Consider the following 18,730-nt stretch of genomic DNA (forward strand, 5'->3'; position numbering starts at 1 on the left):
ATTTTATACGGACTAGTCATTCTCAATTCATATGGAATTTAGATGGATATTCCATTCCCTCCCATAGAGAAGTGTGAAAGTGGTATGTCAGAAGAGCTTCTTACTTGGTTCACTTAATATGAGAGGGAAGTCTGTTTTCAAGAATGACTTTAGAGCTTAAAACAGCAATGCAGTTTTGGGACCATCAGTTTCATACTGTGATAATTGAAAATGAAGCAGCATGTTCTTATTTTACTTAAGGCAAAACGCTTTAGTTGTCTACATTGGATGGCCTTAATTATTACCTCTCAATCATCTTCTCATAAATGATGTGCAGAAATTGTACTTAAAGGAGAACATATGAGTTTGTCTTATGTGTAAGGATATGTTTACTTAAGCTTAAAATATAGGTCATCCGACATTGTTAGGCACACTTTTTGCAGAAAGTATGCAAGTAGTAAAATGACAACATTGCTAATATTTTCCCCTAGACCACAACTCATAGTTTCAGAACTCTTTTCATTGTTGTATTTCCAAAAGTTATACCTTTTAATTAGCATGTTATTAAAAAAATCAAGTATAATTAGTTTAATGCAGTCTAATACAATCAAATTACTCAGTTGCCTTACCTCATGGGAAGAGTTACTTATAGATTTAAAAAGCTGAGTAACACATCAGTTACTTGGTTTCAACTTGAGTTTTCTTTTAATGTTAATACTATTGAAATTTAAGTATTTGGTGAAGAATGGAAAGAATTGCCCTTATTGCAAGTAATGAAGCCTGGTTTGATTATGAAGCTGCTTAATTACTCCTCATGTGTTCAGAATTACTGTGGGTTTTTTTTCCTTTTTTTCACTGTGTACATTAAAATTTTTGAAAATGCTTTACTATGTAAAGTATAGATGGTCATTTTAATCATTCAACCACATACGGTTGGCTGGTAAACAGCTTATTTTGATATAAGAATGCTTGGGTGTATATGGAAAGATTGTGAAGGAGTGTGTGTGTCTTGCATCAAAGCTTCTTATTTATGATATGTAAGTAGAATAGAGCAAATGTTGTTTGAATCTTTATTTTTAGTGCTATTTCTCTAATAAAGCTAAGTATTTTAGAGGAAAGTATTTGTTCATGCATTTCAAAACAGCATCTTAGGTTTGTCCTGTTCTTGTTTTAGCTGGCATAGAAATTGTTTTCATATGGAGAGTGCATGTTTGTGTGGTGTCTAAAGCCATCATTTAAAGTTTGAGTATTTTCTTGTACTCTGGACTCTATTAAATGTTTTTTATGTTGGTAATTAACATAGTTATTTGGTTCCTGCTGCCAGTTATTTTTCTTGATGAGGTTTATTCATCTTTAAAACAACCATACTAATCTTGACAGACACTGATTTATAAAAATTGGGCATGAATAGGAATACAAGAGGTCCGGAGAAAGTGAAATCATTTTCTTAAACAGGCTTATGGAAGCAAAGCTTTCTAGGGTCTAGAGGTACTGGAGGGAAGGAGGGAGTGTGTGAGTGTGTGTGTGTGTTGTGTGTGAGACAGAGAGAGAGCTTTTTGTTCACTTTTAAGAGCTGATATGTTTTCATTTATTTTTTTCTTGTAAGGTATTTTTTTATTTCTTTAAAACGGTCTTTTTCATCCCAGGTAGATATTGTCAGGAAAACTTGAGGTAAGGCCAAGAAGACAACCATTTTACACTTAATACCTTCTGTAAATTATCTTTTTCATCTTGATTATATAGCGAGTACATTCTGTTCCTTAAATTGTAGTTGCTATTCATCATTCTGGACAAATTCTCTTGGTCCTCTTGTTCTTGCTTTTCAGCAGTGTGCACTTAACTGGTAATAAAAGATGGTCCTTCATAAGCTAGCCAGTTTCATGTGAGGAAACAAGTATAAAACCCTTAACTTCCACAGCTATCTCCTTATTATTTTCCATTGAATCTAATTAACTTATAGTTACGAACACACTAGTCAGCTTGCGATTTTTCTGTTTAGAATCTTTTTTTCCAAGGGGTTCAGTATATGCTATGTTGATCTTCAGAAGTATCATAGAGACTTAAATTTTGACATGCCTCAATTAAAAGTAAAAACCGGCACTTAGAATCAATTTTTTTTTTTTTTTGGTCAAAATAATTTCTTTTGTGGTATTAGTCATCTTCAGGATTCTCGTTCATTCCTATATATGGGTTGCTACCTTTGAAATTAAGGAAAAAAAAAACCTTGAGCCAAATCTGGTCTCAACTGAAGATATTCAAATTTAAGGATTATAATATATACTAACGGCTTTTAAAAGTTTTTTTAAAACCTATTTGAAATAGTATGATTTGATTTAAATCTTTAGTAGTTAATTAGCAGTTAAAATGAATTCTTTTTGAGGGATGCATTAAGTAACACTTCAGTGGGACATTTCTTATATTTTCACTGAAAGATAGTATCTGGTTTTAACTGGGTAAGTTATGAAGTAGAGCTGTTTCCACAAAGTAATTATGTTCCTTATGTGTTTTAAATATTTTTTAAAAAAATTTCACTACCTATATACTTAGATGTTCTCATGTTTATTTACTATTGTAATAGTCATTTAAAATTAAATTGTTTATTTTCAAATTTCAGAAGTTAGTGCTCTCAAAGGGCTAAATGATATTTCTGGAAGCAGGAGTCGAGCATAAATGTAATAAAATAATCTTTTAAAATAAAATTCACTTCCCTACTTAAACTTGGGTTTGTGGGTGAATTTGTTTTTCTTAAATACACTTTTATTGGTGATTCTGCCAAAGAGTGGTACATTATTTTAAAAATAAAAACTAAAGCTGAAGCTAGGTTGGATTTAGTAACTAATAACTAGATTTCTTTCTATTCCATTTAAGGCACTTTTACAGTTTCTAGCAATTAATTTATTACAGTTGTTAGTTTATATATAATACATTTCTTAACATACTGTTCTTAAAAGCAGATTTTTAGCCTGTCGCCTGATTTTTAAATTTACTTTGTATCTAGCTAACATTTTAATTTTGAGAATTGCCAACTTTTGTAAAACTTCACAAATTTTACCATTAAGATTTATTTTCCAAGGATTGGAGTAGAATAATAGTTCTCTCCATTCTTGATTAACTTTTATTTGCTAGATAGATAATTTCTTAACTGTATATGTAAGTTCAAACTCATGAAATTCATGCTGAATTAGAGTTGAAGAGATTGAGTTCCACCAGTTTAAGGTTACTGGTAGGCAAAATACTGTTAGGAAACACGCTACAGAATTCTCTGATTTCCACAGAAGGTTACATTTGGGTGTACTGTGTAGTTGTATAGGTAGTTCAATTTAATAGTTAAATATTACTCTCCATCTTAATTAGGTTAATACAGTAGTGCTATTCTTTACATAATGCAATGGATTATCAAGGGAAGGGTTCAAAATGTAAACAAAAAGGTGCTGCATAGGTGGTGTATATTATGTGAGTAGGACTACTTCCATATGGTACTAGTAAACATCAGATGCTGCTGCTATTGTGTTGCTATATTTTTAATAAAATGAAAATCTTAAAATCTTTCCACTGTTGAGTAGTAATTTCACCAAATTCTAAGACATGTATTTGCATATTTACAGCTTATTTTTATAACTGAAAGGTTTGGTAACAGCCTCTTTTAGGGTTCAAAATTACCACCAAAATAGAGGTTTTTCATCATTGGGCGTACTTCATGTTGTGGCAATAACTCTAGTCAGAGCTTTGCATCTCCAGCATTCTGTAGTGTTCCAGTAAGTGATAGCAGCCCTTTAAATCTCCCTTTTGTTTTCAGAATCAACTTCCTACTATGGTATTTGCACAATGAAAATTGCCACTACTTGTCTTTTAACAGCAAGTGGAATGCCTTCTCCAGTATATCAAAAGTATAACTCTCCATTTGGTGAATGAGCTGTGTATTTGGGGTGGTCATTTTAAGTGAGACAGCCTATTCAAAGTGTCTCAAAAAAAAAACAACATTGGCTATCAGATATGTAAATTTAGAACCCTGTATGACCTGGTAGTTTAGCTGGTGCAGAGATGGTGAGGCTGTACACACTGATTTCTCTGTGTAGGCCCCCTGTTTTAGCTGCCTTCTGTGGTTAAACCATGAGCCATTTTGGTTTCCGGATGAGTTGGGGGTGAGAGAGGAGAGATCCTTGCCAATAATGAGTTTGAACTTCTCCAGGTGTGACCTCCACAGGACTTCCTAAAGGAATGCCAGATTGGAGTGGCAGTCACATTTGACAGTAGACTTCCAGACAAAATGTCTCATGTTGTACTATTTTTGTTATGAATGATTTCTAAATAGTAATTAAGGAGTATAATTAGAGTACATTTAGTTTTTATAATGATGATTTTCTTACCTTGGGAAAAATAAGATTCACTGAAAAATAAAGTCTCTTAAAAAGTATGCCACTCTGGGACTTCCCTGGTGGCGCAGTGGTTGAGGGTCCGCCTGCCGATGCAGGGGATGCGGGTTCGTGCCCCGGTCTAGGAAGATACCACATGCCACGGAGCAGCTGGGACCGTGAGCCATGGCCGCTGAGCCTGCGCGTCCGGAGCCTGTGCTCCGCAACGGGAGAGGCCACAACAGTGAGAGGCCCGCGTACTGCAAAAAAAAAAAAAAAAAAAAAAAGTATGCCACTCTGTTTAATGTAGTAATAGCCACAGTATGAAAATCAGAGGTGGTAAATGGAATCAGTTATACTGGCATGACTTCTAGTACTGTTTTTCCTTCTACTGAGCTCCAGTCCTTCTGATTAGTGTAGCACCTGACACAAAGAAGTCACTGATTATTAGCTGTTACATTACTGGATACCTTACTAGCACCATTTATCCTGTTCCAAACAAAACATTCAATTTCCAATACCAGGTCTATCTATGCCTCTGCTCCTTATTGTTTTTCGCCAGAGCTGACATCTTTTCACTTCAGGCTTTTTTCCAAATTCTATTCAACATAAACTTGTTACTTGATTAATTTCCTTTCCATTGGTCTGTAATTTTGGAATGTCTTTCTTGTTTTAGTATACAGGTCATGCTGGCCTGAGAGAATGAGTTGGACATTGTTCCCTCTTGAATTTTCTGAAGAAATTTGTGTCATGTTCACTGTTTCTTTCAGAAATACTAGGTAGAATTCCCCAGGAAAACCAACCTGAGCCTGGAATTTCCTTTTCACGATACAAACTCAACATTAAAAATAGATTTAGGGCTATTATTCTTGAGTGAGTTTTGGTGTCCTTTGTCTTCTAAGGAATGTGTCCATTTTATCTAAGTTGTTGAATTTGTCAACAAAGTTGTTTATGACATTCTCTTATTATTTCAATATATGTGAGATCTATAGTGATAGCCTCTCTCATTCCTAATATTGTTAACTTAACGTCTTTCTCTCTTTATCCTGATGAGTTTGGCTAGAGATTTATCAGCTTTATTTTCTCCAGTAATCAGATTTTGTTTTCATCAGATTTTCTCTTTTTTTCTGCTTTTTATTTCACTGATTTCTACTCATTTCTTTCTTCTGCTTATTTCCACTTAGTTTGCTCTTTTTTCTTCTTCTTCTTAGTTTAAAGTGTGAGCTGGCATCACTGACTTGAGACCTTTTTTTTTTTAACCATTTAAAAATTGAAGTACAGTTAATTTACAATGCACTAGTTTCAGACACAGCAGAGTGATTCATTATATATATATAAACATATCTTTTTTAGATTCTTTTCCATTTAGGTTATTACAAGACATTGAGAGACCTTCTTCCCTAATAGAGGTATTTTAGTGCTATAAACTTCCCTCTATGCATTGCTTTTGCTGCATTCCAACAAATTTTGATAGGTTGTGTCTTCATTTTCATTCAGTTCAAGACACTTCATGATTTTCCATTTGGCATTGTCTTTGATCCACAGGTTGTTTTAAATGTGTGTTACTTGGTATCCAAATATTTGGGAATTTCCAAGATCTTTGTTACTGATTTCTAACTTAATTCCATTGTGGTTAGGAAATAGTTCATATGGTTTGATTCCTTTTAAATTGTCTAAAACTTGCTTTATGGCCCACAAGTGATACAGCTTCATAAATGTTCCATGTGCACTTGAGAAGAATGTATCTTCTGGCAGTTGTTTGGTGAACATCTATAATGCCAATTAGGTCATGTTTGTTGATGGGGGTGTTCAGGTCTTCTATATTCTTACTGATTCTCTGTCTGCCATTGCCTGTCATCACTCATTATCTGTCAATTAATTAGTAAGAGGTCTTGGAATCCCCAACTAGATTGTGGATATGTTTATTTCTCATTTCAGTTCTATCTGGCTCTTATGTATTTTGAAGCTGTTATTAGGCTCATAAATGGGGTTGTTATGTTCTCATATTGACCTTTTTATCATTATTAATATTACTCTTTTTATTCCTGGTAATATTCTTTGCTTTGAAATATTTTTCTTATATTAATGCTAGCAGTCTAGTTTAAAAATTTTAAAAAAACCATTAGCATGGTGTTATCTTTCTTCATCCTTTCACTGTTTTTATATTTAAAGAGTACTTCTTGTGGACCTCATGTAGTTTGGTCTTGCTTTTTTAAAATCCAGTCTGACGACCTCCGCTTTAGTTGGGAATGTTTAGACCAGTTACATTGAATGTGGTTATGGATTTCATTGGGTTTAAATCTGTCATCTTGCTGTTTATCCTCTGTTTTTGTTTGTATTTTCCTCTTGATCTGCCTTCTTTTGGACTCAGTACTGATTATTCCATTTCATCATCTCTGTTGGCTTATTAGCTATAATTCTTTAATTTTTGAGTGGCTTTAGGGTTTACTCTGTGTGTATTTTCATTTATCACAGTGTATGTGTAAGTTAATATACCATTTCATGTATAGTATAAGAACTTTGCAATAATATTCTTTCATTTTCCCACTCTCAGGTTTGTGCTGTTTTTGTCATGCATTTTACTTAAAACGTGTCAAAATGTCCACAATATGGTGTAATTTTTTTTTCTTTAAACAGTCAATTTTAAAGAGATTTTAAAGAAGAAGAAAAAAATCTCTTCTGTTTCCCTACAGATTTACAGTTTATGGTGCTTTTCATTCCTTTGTGTATATTCATATTTCTTTTTAAAATTTTTTGGATGCTTTGGGTCTTTGTTGCTGCGCATGGGCTTTGTATAGTTGTGGTGAGCAGGGGCTACTCTTTGTTGCAGTGCCCGGGCTTCTCATTGCGGTGGTTTCTCTTGTTGTGGAACACAGGCTGTGCGTTTGTGGGCTTCAGTAGTTGCAGCACGCGGGCTCAGTAGTTGTGGCCTGTGGGCTTAGTTGCTCTGCGGCATGTGGGACCTTCCTGGATCAGGGATCGAACCCGTGTCCCCTGCATTGGCAGGTGGATTCTTAACAACTGTACCACCAGGGAAGTCCTCATACTTCTACTTGGTACTATTTTCATTCTGACTGAGGCATCCTTTAACATTTCTAATAGTTCAGGCCTGTCAGTGGTGGAATCTTTCACCTTTTGCATGCTGAATTTTATTTCAACTTAATATTTTAAAGATATTTTTGCTGGATATAGACTTCTACGTTGACTTTTTTTTTTCTAAGTGCTTTAAAAATGTGGCTCCACTGTCCTTTGGTTTACTTTGTTTCCATCAAGATGCCTGCTATCATTCTGATCATTGTTCCAACAATATACAGAATGCAGACTTTCTCTTGTGGCCACTCTCAAGATTTTCTCTTCATTCACTGGTTTTAATCCATTTGATTATGATGTGCCTTGGTGTTGTTTTATTTTTGTTTTATGTGCTTCTGTTTCCTTGAGCTTCTTGGGCCTGTATATTTTGAGTTTCTTTTAAATTTGGAAAATTTCCAACCATTATTTCTTCAAATATGTTTTCTTTCTCTTCGACACTTTATAGTCTTCAATTACATTTATATTGCCACTTGGAGTCCCACCGCTCACTGACTTATGCTGTGTTCATTTTTTCAACCTTCTTTGTTTCATGTTGGATAGTTCTATTGCTATATCTGAGTTTATTAATATTTTCTTCTGTAGAATCTAATCTGTTCATCTTATCCAGTGTATCTTTTTTAAAAAGGTCTAAGATGTTTTGCAAATCTAGGAGTTCAATTTAAGTCATTTTTGTATCCTCCATGTCTATTTTACATGTTAAAATGTAAATGTAATTCAAGCATATAAAATATAACTTGTGAATATTACCTTTTTTTGGTTCTGAATGTTTTTGGTTCTGAATATCCTATTGATATTCTTTAGCTTTGTTCTGAGATGCTTTTAAGTTACTTAGGAACTGTTTGTAAGGATCAGATTAGCCATTTATCTAGGGCTAATTTACCCTACTACTGAAGTGATACTCTTCTGTGTACTTGATGCTCTATGAATTATGCTCTACTCCAACCCCCATCCTGGCCCATGGGAACACCAACAGTTTACAATCTGTTTAAGCTTTGGGGATTTTCCCCTTTGATCCTTTCTGGTGTTGATTCCTGGGCCTCCGGTAGTTTCTTCCCATGCATATGCTGACCATTACTCAACTAAAGACACAAACATCCCAGTGTGCAGATCTTCAGAGCTTTTCCTCTGTGCAGCTCTTTAATCCATACTCTGCTATTGTGATCTGCGGCTATCTTGTCCTCAGTGGGCTCCCAGCATCTCCTCAACTCAGACCACTGGGTTTTGCCTTGGTTTCCCCTTATTTTGCTTCAGCCTGTAGACTTCCCTCAGGCAGTAAGCTGGGGGAAATCATAGGGCTCACCTCATTTGTTGATCAGAGACCACCGGCCTGATCTGATTGTTGTCTGATGTCCAATATCTGAAAACCATGGTAATGTATATTTGTTTTTCTCGTGTTTCAAGTGAGATGGTAAACACATTTCTGTTATTCCATCTTGGCCAAAAGTGGACGTCTGCTGTAATAGTTTTCAACCTACATTTTTTGGCTACATACTTTTTGCTGATAATCTATATTATATTACTCTACACACACACACAAACACACACACACACACACACAGAGAGAGAGAAATGACCAGAGTCTTAGGACTGGTGCAAGTGATGGCTCCTGAAGCTTAAACTTTATTATTGCTCCCTACAGATACACCGGAAATACAGCTACACGTGGAACAACTCCTACAGAACACCTACTGAACGCTGGCAGAAGACCTCAGACTTCCCAAAAGACAAGAAACTCCCCCACGTACCTGGGTAGGGCAAAGCGGAGAGATTCCCGCACAGAGGATCGGTGCCAACCGGCACTCACCAGCCCGAGAGGCTTGTCTGCTCGCCCGCTGGGACGGGCGGCGCTGGGAGCTGAGGCTTGGGCTTCGGTCAGAGCGCAGGGAGAGGACTGGGGCTGGCGATGAGAACTCAGCCTGAAGGGGCTAATGCACCACAGCTAGCCGGGAGGGAGTCCAGGAAAACTCTGGAGCTGCTGAAGAGGCAAGAGACTTTTTCTTCCCTCTTGGTTTCCTGGTGTGCGAGGAGAGGGGATTAAGAGCGCTGCTTAAAGGAGCTCCACATACGGGCGCGAGCCACGGCTGAAAGCGCGGAGCCCAGAGACGGGCGTGGGACGCTGGGGCTGCTGCTGCCGCCGCCAAGAGGCCTGTGTGCGAGCGCAGGTCACTGTCCACGCCCCCTTTCTGGGGAGCCTGTGCAGCCCATCACTGCTGGGGTCCCGGGATCCAGGGACGGCTGCCCTGGGAGAACGGACGGTGCACCTCGGGCTGGTGCAACGTCACGCCGGCCTCTGCTGCTGCAGGTTCGCCCCGCACTCCGTGCCCCTCCCTCCCCCCCAGCCTGAGTGAGCCAGAGTCCCCGAAGCGGCTGCTCCTTTAACCCTGTCCTGTCTGAGCGAAGAACAGATGCCCTCCGGCGACCTACATGCAGAGGCGGGGCCAAATCCAAAGCTGAGACCTGGGAGCTGTGAGAAAAAAGAAGAGAAAGGGAAATCTCTCCCAGCAGCCTCAGAAGCAGCGGATTGAAGCTCCACAGTCAACTTGATGTACCCTGCATCTGTGGAATACATGAATAGACAATGAATCATCCCAAATTGAGGAGCCAGGAGTCACTGCTGTGCCTCTGAGGTGGGAGAGCCAACTTCAGGACACTGGTCCACAAGAGACCTCCCAGCTCCACATAATATCAAACGGCAAAAATCTTCCAGAGATCTCGATCTCAACACCAGCACCCAGCTTCACTCAACGACCAGCAAGCTACAGTGCTGGACACCCTATGCCAAACAACTAGCAAGACAGGAACACAATGCCACCCATTAGCACAGAGGCTGCCTAAAATCATAAAAAGTCCGCAGACACCCCAAAACACACCACCAGACGTGGACCTGCCCACCAGAAAGACAAGATCCAGCCCCATCCACCAGAACACAGGCACTAGTCCCCTCCACCAGGAAGCCTACACAACCCACTGAACCAACCTTAGCCACTGGGGACAGACACCAAAAACAACGGGAACTACGAACCTGCAGCCTGCAAAAAGGAGACCCCAAACACAGTAACATAAGCAAAATGAGAAGACAGAAAAACACACAGCAGGAGAAGGAATAAGATAAAAACCCACCAGACCTAACAAATGAAGAGGAAATAGGCAGTCTACCTGAAAAAGAATTCAGAATAATGATAGTAAAGATGATCCAAGATTCTATTTCCAAGATGCAAAATCTTGGAAATAGAACAGACAAAATGCAAGAAACAGTTAACAAGGACCTAGAAGAACTAAAGATGAATCAAGCAACGATTAAAAACACAATACATGAAATGAAAAATACTCTAGATGGGATCAATAGCAGAATAACTGAGGCAGAAGAACGGATAAGTGAGGTGGAAGATAAAATAGTGGAAATAACTGCTGCAGAGCAAAATAAAGAAAAAAGAATGAAAAGAACAGAGGACAGTCTCAGAGCCTCTGGGACAACATTAAACGCACCAACATTCGAATTATAGGGGTTCCAGAAGAAGAAGAGAAAAAGAAAGGGACTGAGAAAATATTTGAAGAGATTATAGTTGAAAACTTCCCTAATATGGGAAAGGAAATAGTTAATCAAGTCCAGGAGGCACAGAGAGGCCCATACAGAATAAATCCAAGGAGAAATACGCCAAGACACATATTAATCAAACTGTCAAAATTAAACACAGAGATCATATTGAAAGCAGCAAGGGAATAACAACAGGTAACACACAAGGGAATCCCCATCAGGATAACAGCTGATCTCTCAGCAGAAACTCTACAAGCCAGAAGGGAGTGGCAGGACATAATTAAAGTGATGAAGGAGAAAAACCTGCAACCAAGATTACTCTACCCAGCAAGGATCTCATTCAGATTTGATGGAGAAATTAAAACCTTTACAGACAAGCAAAAGCTGAGAGAATTCAGCACCACCAAATCAGCTTTACAACAAATGCTAAAGGAACTTCTCTAGGCAAGAAACACAACAGAAGGAAAAGACCTACAATAACGAACCCAAAACAATTAAGAAAATGGGAATAGGAACATACATATCAATAATTACCTTAAATGTAAATGGACTAAATGCTCCCACCAAAAGACACAGATTGGCTGAATGGATACTAAAACAAGACCCATATATATGCTGTCTACAAGAGACCCACTTGAGACCTAGAGACACATACAGACTGAAAGTAAGGGGATGGAAAAAGATATTCCATGCAAATGGAAATCAAAAGAAAGCTGGAGTAGCAATTCTCATATCAGACAAAATAGACTTTAAAATAAAGACTACTAGAAGAGACAAAGAAGGACACTACATAATGATCAAGGGATCGATCCAAGAAGAAGATATAACAATTGTAAATATTTATGCACCCAACATAGGAGCACCTCAATACATAAGGCAAATACTAACAGCCATAAAAGGGGAAATCGACAGTAACACACTCATAGTAGGGGACTTTAACACCCCACTTTCACCAATGGACAGATCATCCAAAATGAAAATAAATAAGGAAACACAAGCTTTAAATGACACTTTAAACAAGATGGACTTAATTGATATTTATAGGACATTCCATCCAAAACCAACAGAATACACATTTTTCTCAAGTGCTCATGGAACATTCTCCAGGATAGATCATATCTTGGGTCACAAATCAAGCCTTGGTAAATTTAAGAAAATTGAAATTGTATCAAGTATCTTTTCTGACCACAATGCTATGAGACTAGATATCAATTACAAGAAAAGAGCTGTAAAAAATACAAACACATGGAAGCTAAACAATACACTACTTAATAACAAAGTGATCACTGAAGAAATCAAAAAGGAAATTAAAAAATACCTAGAAACAAATGACAATGGAGACACGATGACCCAAAACCTATGGGATGCAGCAAAAGCAGTTCTAAGAGGGAAGTTTATAGCAATACAATCCTACCTTAAGAAACAGGAAACATCTCGAATAAACAACCTAACCTTGCACCTAAAGCAATTAGAGAAAGAAGAACGAAAACATCCCAAAGTTAGCAGAAGGAAAGAAATCATAAATATCAGATCAGAAATAAGTGAAAAAGAAATGAAGGAAATGATAACAAAGATCAATAAAACTAAAAGCTGGTTCTTTGAGAACATAAACAAAATTGATAAACCATTAGCCAGACTCATCAAGAAAAAAAGGGGGAAGACTCAAATCAATAGAATTAGAAATGAAAAAGGAGAAGTAACAACTGACACTGCAGAAATACAAAAGATCATGAGAGATTACTACAAGCAACTCTATGCCAATAAAATGGACAACCTGGAAGAAATGGACAAATTCTTAGAAATGCACAACCTGCCAAGACTGAATCAGGAAGAAATAGAAAATATGAACAGACCAATCACAAGCACTGAAATTGAAACTGTGATAAAAAATCTTCCAACAGACAAAAGCCCAGGACCAGATGGCTTCACAGGCGAATTGTATCAAGCATTTAGAGAAGAGCTAACACCTATCCTTCTCAAACTCTTCCAAAATATAGCAGAGGAAGGAACACTCCCAAACTCATTCTACGAGGCCACCATCACCTTGATACCAAAACCAGACAAGGATGTCACAAAGAAAGAAAACTACAGGCCAATATCACTGATGAACATAGATGCAAAAATCCTCAACAAAATACTAGCAAACAGAATCCAACAGCACATTAAAAGGATCATACACCATGATCAAGTGGGGTTTATTCCAGGAATGCAAGGATTCTTCAATATATGCAAATCAATCAACGTGATACACCATATTAACAAATTGAAGGAGAAAAACCATATGATAATCTCAATAGATGCAGAGAAAGCTTTTGACAAAATTCAACACCCATTTATGATAAAAACCCTGCAGAAAGTAGGCATAGAGGGAACTTTCCTCAACATAATAAAGGCCATATATGACAAACCCACAGCCAGCATCGTTCTCAATGGTGAAAAACTGAAACCATTTCTACTAAGATAAGGAACAAGACAAGGTTGCCCACTCTCACCACTCTTATTCAAGATAATTTTGGAAGTTTTAGCCACAGCAATCAGAGAAGAAAAGGAAATAAAAGGAATCCAAATCGGAAAAGAAGAAGTAAAGCTGTCACTGTTTGCAGATGACATGATACTATACATAGAGAATCCTAAAGATGCTACCAGAAAACTACTAGAGCTAATCAATGAATTTGGTAAAGTAGCAGGATACAAAATTAATGCACAGAAATCTCTGGCATTCCTATATACTAATGATGAAAAATCTGAAAGTGAAATCAAGGAAACACTCCCATTTACCACTGCAACAAAAAGAATAAAATATCTAGGAATAAACCTCCCTAAGGAGACAAAAGACCTGTATGCAGAAAATTATAAGACACTGATGAAGGAAATTAAAGATGATACAAATAGATGGAGAGATGCACCATGTTCTTGGATTGGAAGAATCAACATTGTGAAAATGACTGTACTACCCAAAGCAATCTACAGATTCAATGCAATCCCTTTCAAACTACCACTGGCATTTTTCACAGAACTAGAACAAAAAATTTCACAATTTGTATGGAAACACAAAAGATCCCGAATAGCCAAAGCAATCTTGAGAACGAAAAATGGAGATGGAGGAATCAGGCTCCCTGACTTCAGACTATACTACAAAGCTACAATAATCAAGACAGTATGGTACTGGCACAAAAACAGAAAGATAGATCAATGGAACAGGATAGAAAGCCCAGAGATAAACCCACGGACATATGGTCACCTTATCTTTGATAAAGGAGGCAGGAATGTACAGTGGAGAAAGGACAGTCTCTTCAATAAATGGTGCTGGGAAAACTGGACATGGACATGTAAAAGTATGAGATTAGATCATTCCCTAACACCATACACAAAAATAAGCTCAAAACGGATTAAAGACCTAAATGTAAGGGCAGACACTATCAAACTCTTAGAGGAAAACATAGGCAGAACACTCTATGACATAAATCACAGCAAGATCCTTTTGGACCCACCTCCTAGAGAAATGGAAATAAAGGCAAAAATAAACACATGGGACCTAATGAAACTTAAAAGCTTTTGCACAGCAAAGGAAACCATAAACAAGACTAAAAGACAACCCTCAGATGGGAGAAAATATTTGCAAATGAAGCAACTGACAAAGGATTAATCTCCAAAATTTATAAGCAGCTCATGCAGCTCACTAACAAAAAAACAAACAACCCAATCCAAAACTGGGCAGAAGACCTAAATAGACATTTCTCCACAGAAGATATACAGACTGTCAACAAACACATGAAAGGATGCTCAACATCTTTACTCATTAGAGAAATGCAAATCAAAACTACAATGAGATATCATCTCACACCAGTCAGAATGGTCATCATCAAGAAATCTAGAAACAATAAATGCTGGAGAGGGTGTGGAGAAAAGGGAACCCTCTTGCACTGCTGGTGGGAATGTGAATTGGTACAGCCACTATGGAGAACGGTATGGAGGTTCCTTAAAAAACTACAAATAGAACTACCATATGACCCAGCAATCCCACTACTGGGCATATACCCTGAGAAAATCATAATTCAAAAAGAGTCATGGGGCCTCCCTGGTGGCGCAGTGGTTGAGAGTCCGCCTGCCGATGCAGGGGATACGGGTTCGTGCCCCGGTCTGGGAGGATCCCATATGCCGCGGAGCGGCTGGGCCCATGAGCCATGGCCGCTGGGCCTGCGCATCCGGAGCCTGTGCTCCGCAACGGGAGAGGCCACAACAGTGAGAGGCCCACATACCGCAAAAAAAAAAAAAAGAAAAAAAAAAAAAAAGAGTCATGTACCAAAATGTTCATAGCAGCCCTATTTACAAGAGCCCAGAGATGGAAACAACGTAAGTGTCCATCATCGGATGAATGGATAAAGAAGATGTGGCACATATATACAATGGAATATTACTCAGCCATAAAAAGAAATGAAATTGAGCTATTTGTAATGAGGTGGATAGACCTAGAGTCTGTCATACAGAGTGAAGTAAGTCAGAAAGAGAAAGACAAATACTGTATGCTGACACATATATATGGAATTTAAGAAAAAAAATGTCATGAAGAACATGGGGGTAAGACAGGAATAAAGACACAGACCTACAAGAGAATGGACTTGAGGATATGGGGAGGGGGAAGGGTAAGCTGTGACAAAGTGAAAGAGCGGCATGGACATATATACACTACCAAACGTAAGGTAGATAGCTAGGGGGAAGCAGCCGCATAGCACAGGGAGATCAGCTCAGTGCTTTGTGACCGCCTGGAGGGGTGGGATAGGGAGGGTGGGAGGGAGACGCAAAAGGGAGGGGATATGGGAACATATGTATATGTATAACTGATTCACTTTGTTATAAAAAAATAATAAATTAAAAAAACCTTTATTATCTTCATGGTAAATCCATCTTTGGGTCTTACTTAAGAAAAGAGGAAGGACAAGGTTTAGCAGGATGGAGGCTTCGGTCCAGCCTGATCAGACTCTTGCCAAGTGCAATATGGCCAATGACAACCAATGAAGGAGGTAGTGTTTACAAGGACTGATTTCTTGATAGATTATTAAAACTCATTTGCTTAAAGATTCAGGGAAGCCACTCAGCCGGTAACTTGGATCCAATGGATCCACCTCTAGATCAGGCAGCCTGGTCTCAGGAGCCCTCCATCCAACAGGTTACCCACCTGCATGGGAGAAGTCTCACTGTACAGTACCACACAAGTTGAATCTGTGTTGCATACCCTTATCTTTGTTGTCCTAACTTCAAGCTCCTACTAATTACATGGTGTGAGAGCAAGCTAATATCAGAAATTTGAAGAGGTTAAACTAAGATACACCCTAGTTAGGAGAATGTGATTCTAGGACAAATCACAAAACTAACAATTTAAACTAAACATCTTAACTAAACCACAGCTAGCAGCTTAGATTGCTGTCAGGTGTAGAGTAGGGTAATATAAGGACAACTAGAATTTGGAAATTATTTAGCTAGTCTGTTGCTCCCTGGGTCCATGAGCATGTAGGCTGTTCATCAGTTCTTAAGAGCAGTGATGATAAACAGTAATAAATTAATAGCAATAATAAAAGTATTCTCTCTGTTTTCTCTGAAATAAAGGAACCTGGCAGCTTTTCAAAGAAAGTATGAAATCCAGGGAGGTGGGAGCAGGGCAGCTGTGAGCCTCTGGTGCCTTGGTGAGGGTTAAGAAAAGATGCTTCCTTTGGGTGATGCAACTGCATGGCTGCTTGGCTTGGCAGATGGAGTTCAGTTTGAATTTCAGGCTCCCTTGTCTCCTGGACTGGGCATCTTTGTGCAATAAACACACTACACAGTTGTCTGTGGGGCACTGGTAGCAGGAGGCAGCTTCAATAATCTGCCCCCTCCAGCCCCAGCCTCTGGCCGACCTGTTCGGCACGGGGAGGGACTGAGAGATGAGTGAGACGTTTATTGGCTTAAAAAAGGATGAAAGCCTAACCATGAGATCGTGAGCCAATATACACATGCTGCAGAGGAAGGAGAATAAAATGTCTCTGGACAAGGCTATTTTAGAGCCTGGAAGGATTTTGGAAACGATTTAGTTCTTGCCTTCCTGCTCTTTTAACAGTTGAAGAATCCCAGGGTTCAAAGGGGAAGCCAGTAGCCCCAGGTCTCACCACTACTAAGTAACAGAGTCTGAACAAGGCTTGAATGCTGTGATTCCATGCTGTGTTCCTTCCATGACCCACTGCCCGACCATGAGCCATTTCCTTTCAATATTTAACTACCATTTTTATAAATTAAAATTTGGGTAGATTTTTTTCCTTCCAGTGCTGCTTACAATCCATCTTGAAAATACCGATAAAAATATGACTTCTATTATTCAATAATTACAGGACTTCCAAGCATCATCATTTATAGTACTTGAAAAAATACAATTTTCATTTCCATGGAATCATGGCTTCTGGCAGTCATAATTTCATTACTCTTGATGAAACAACCAAGACATCCACATTAATGTAATTTGTGTTCAAAGATGTCCTAAAAGGCCAATGTAACTTCATTATCAGTACATGACTTTAAAAAGTATTTTATCTAGGAAAACAAATAATGAGCACATCTTCTAACATTAATATGATTTTCTTTTCTTCCAGGTCAGGCGGCAAAAGTTTAATGAGCAATTTAATTGCTTGATGAATCAAGTATGTCTCATTTTTGGCTCCAAGCGTTGGGGTAACATTGATTCAGATGAACTATTAGAGTTTTGATTAGGGTATTTTACCTTTAAGGAATAAAACCTACCTTAGGTACATCTCCAGGTCCTCCAAATCCTATATTGTACCTAACTTCACTCTCTTATTAATTACTTATCATAATATCCACAAACTTTAGAGATAGATTTCATTTTAGAAATTCTTTATTATCATATTCTCATTTTACTCAAGTGGCGGATAACAGGGCTGCTCTAACAAAGTACCACAAACGGGGCAGCTTAAAACAATAGAAATTCATTCTCTCACAGTTCTGGAGGCTAGATATCTGAAATCAAGGGTTTGGCAGGGCTGTGCCCTCTGAAATCTCTGCGGAGAATCTGTTCCATGCCTATCTTTTAGCTCTGGTGCTGCTGGCAATCTTTGGTGTTCCTTGGCTCATAGAAATCAGTCAGTCTCTGCCTCCATTGTCCCATGACATTCTCCCTGTATGTATCCCTGTGTCTCTCCTATTTTTTTTTAAACTTTTTAGTTTATATTGGAACATAGTTGATTAACAGCATTGTGATAGTTTCAGGTGTACAGCAAAGTGATTCTGTTATACATGTAACTATTCTTTTTCAAATTCTTTTCCCATTTAGCTTGTTACATAATACTGAGCAGAGTTCCCTGTGTTATACGGTAGGTCCTTGTTGGTTATCTGTTTTAAATATAGCAGTGTGTACATGTCAATCCCAAACTCCCTAACTATCCCTTCCCCCCACCCTTCCCCCCTGGTAACCATAAGTTCGTTTTCTAAGTCTGTGAGTCTGTTTCTGTTTTGTAAATAAGTTTATTTGTATCATTTCTTTTTAGATTCCACATATAAGCCATATTATACGATATTTCTCTTTCTCTGACTTACTTCACTCCTATTCTTACAAGGACATCAGTTATACTGGATTAAGGGCCCTTCCTATTCCAGTATGACCTCATCATAGCTAATTACATCTGCAACAACCGTATTTCTAACTGAGGTCATGTTCACAGGTACCAGGGGTTAGGAGTTGAACATATCTTTTTGGGGACACAATTCTACCCACCACAGCATGCAGCCCTAC

Source organism: Mesoplodon densirostris, chromosome 3 (assembly GCF_025265405.1).
Source record: "Mesoplodon densirostris isolate mMesDen1 chromosome 3, mMesDen1 primary haplotype, whole genome shotgun sequence".
NCBI lineage: Eukaryota > Metazoa > Chordata > Mammalia > Artiodactyla > Ziphiidae > Mesoplodon > Mesoplodon densirostris.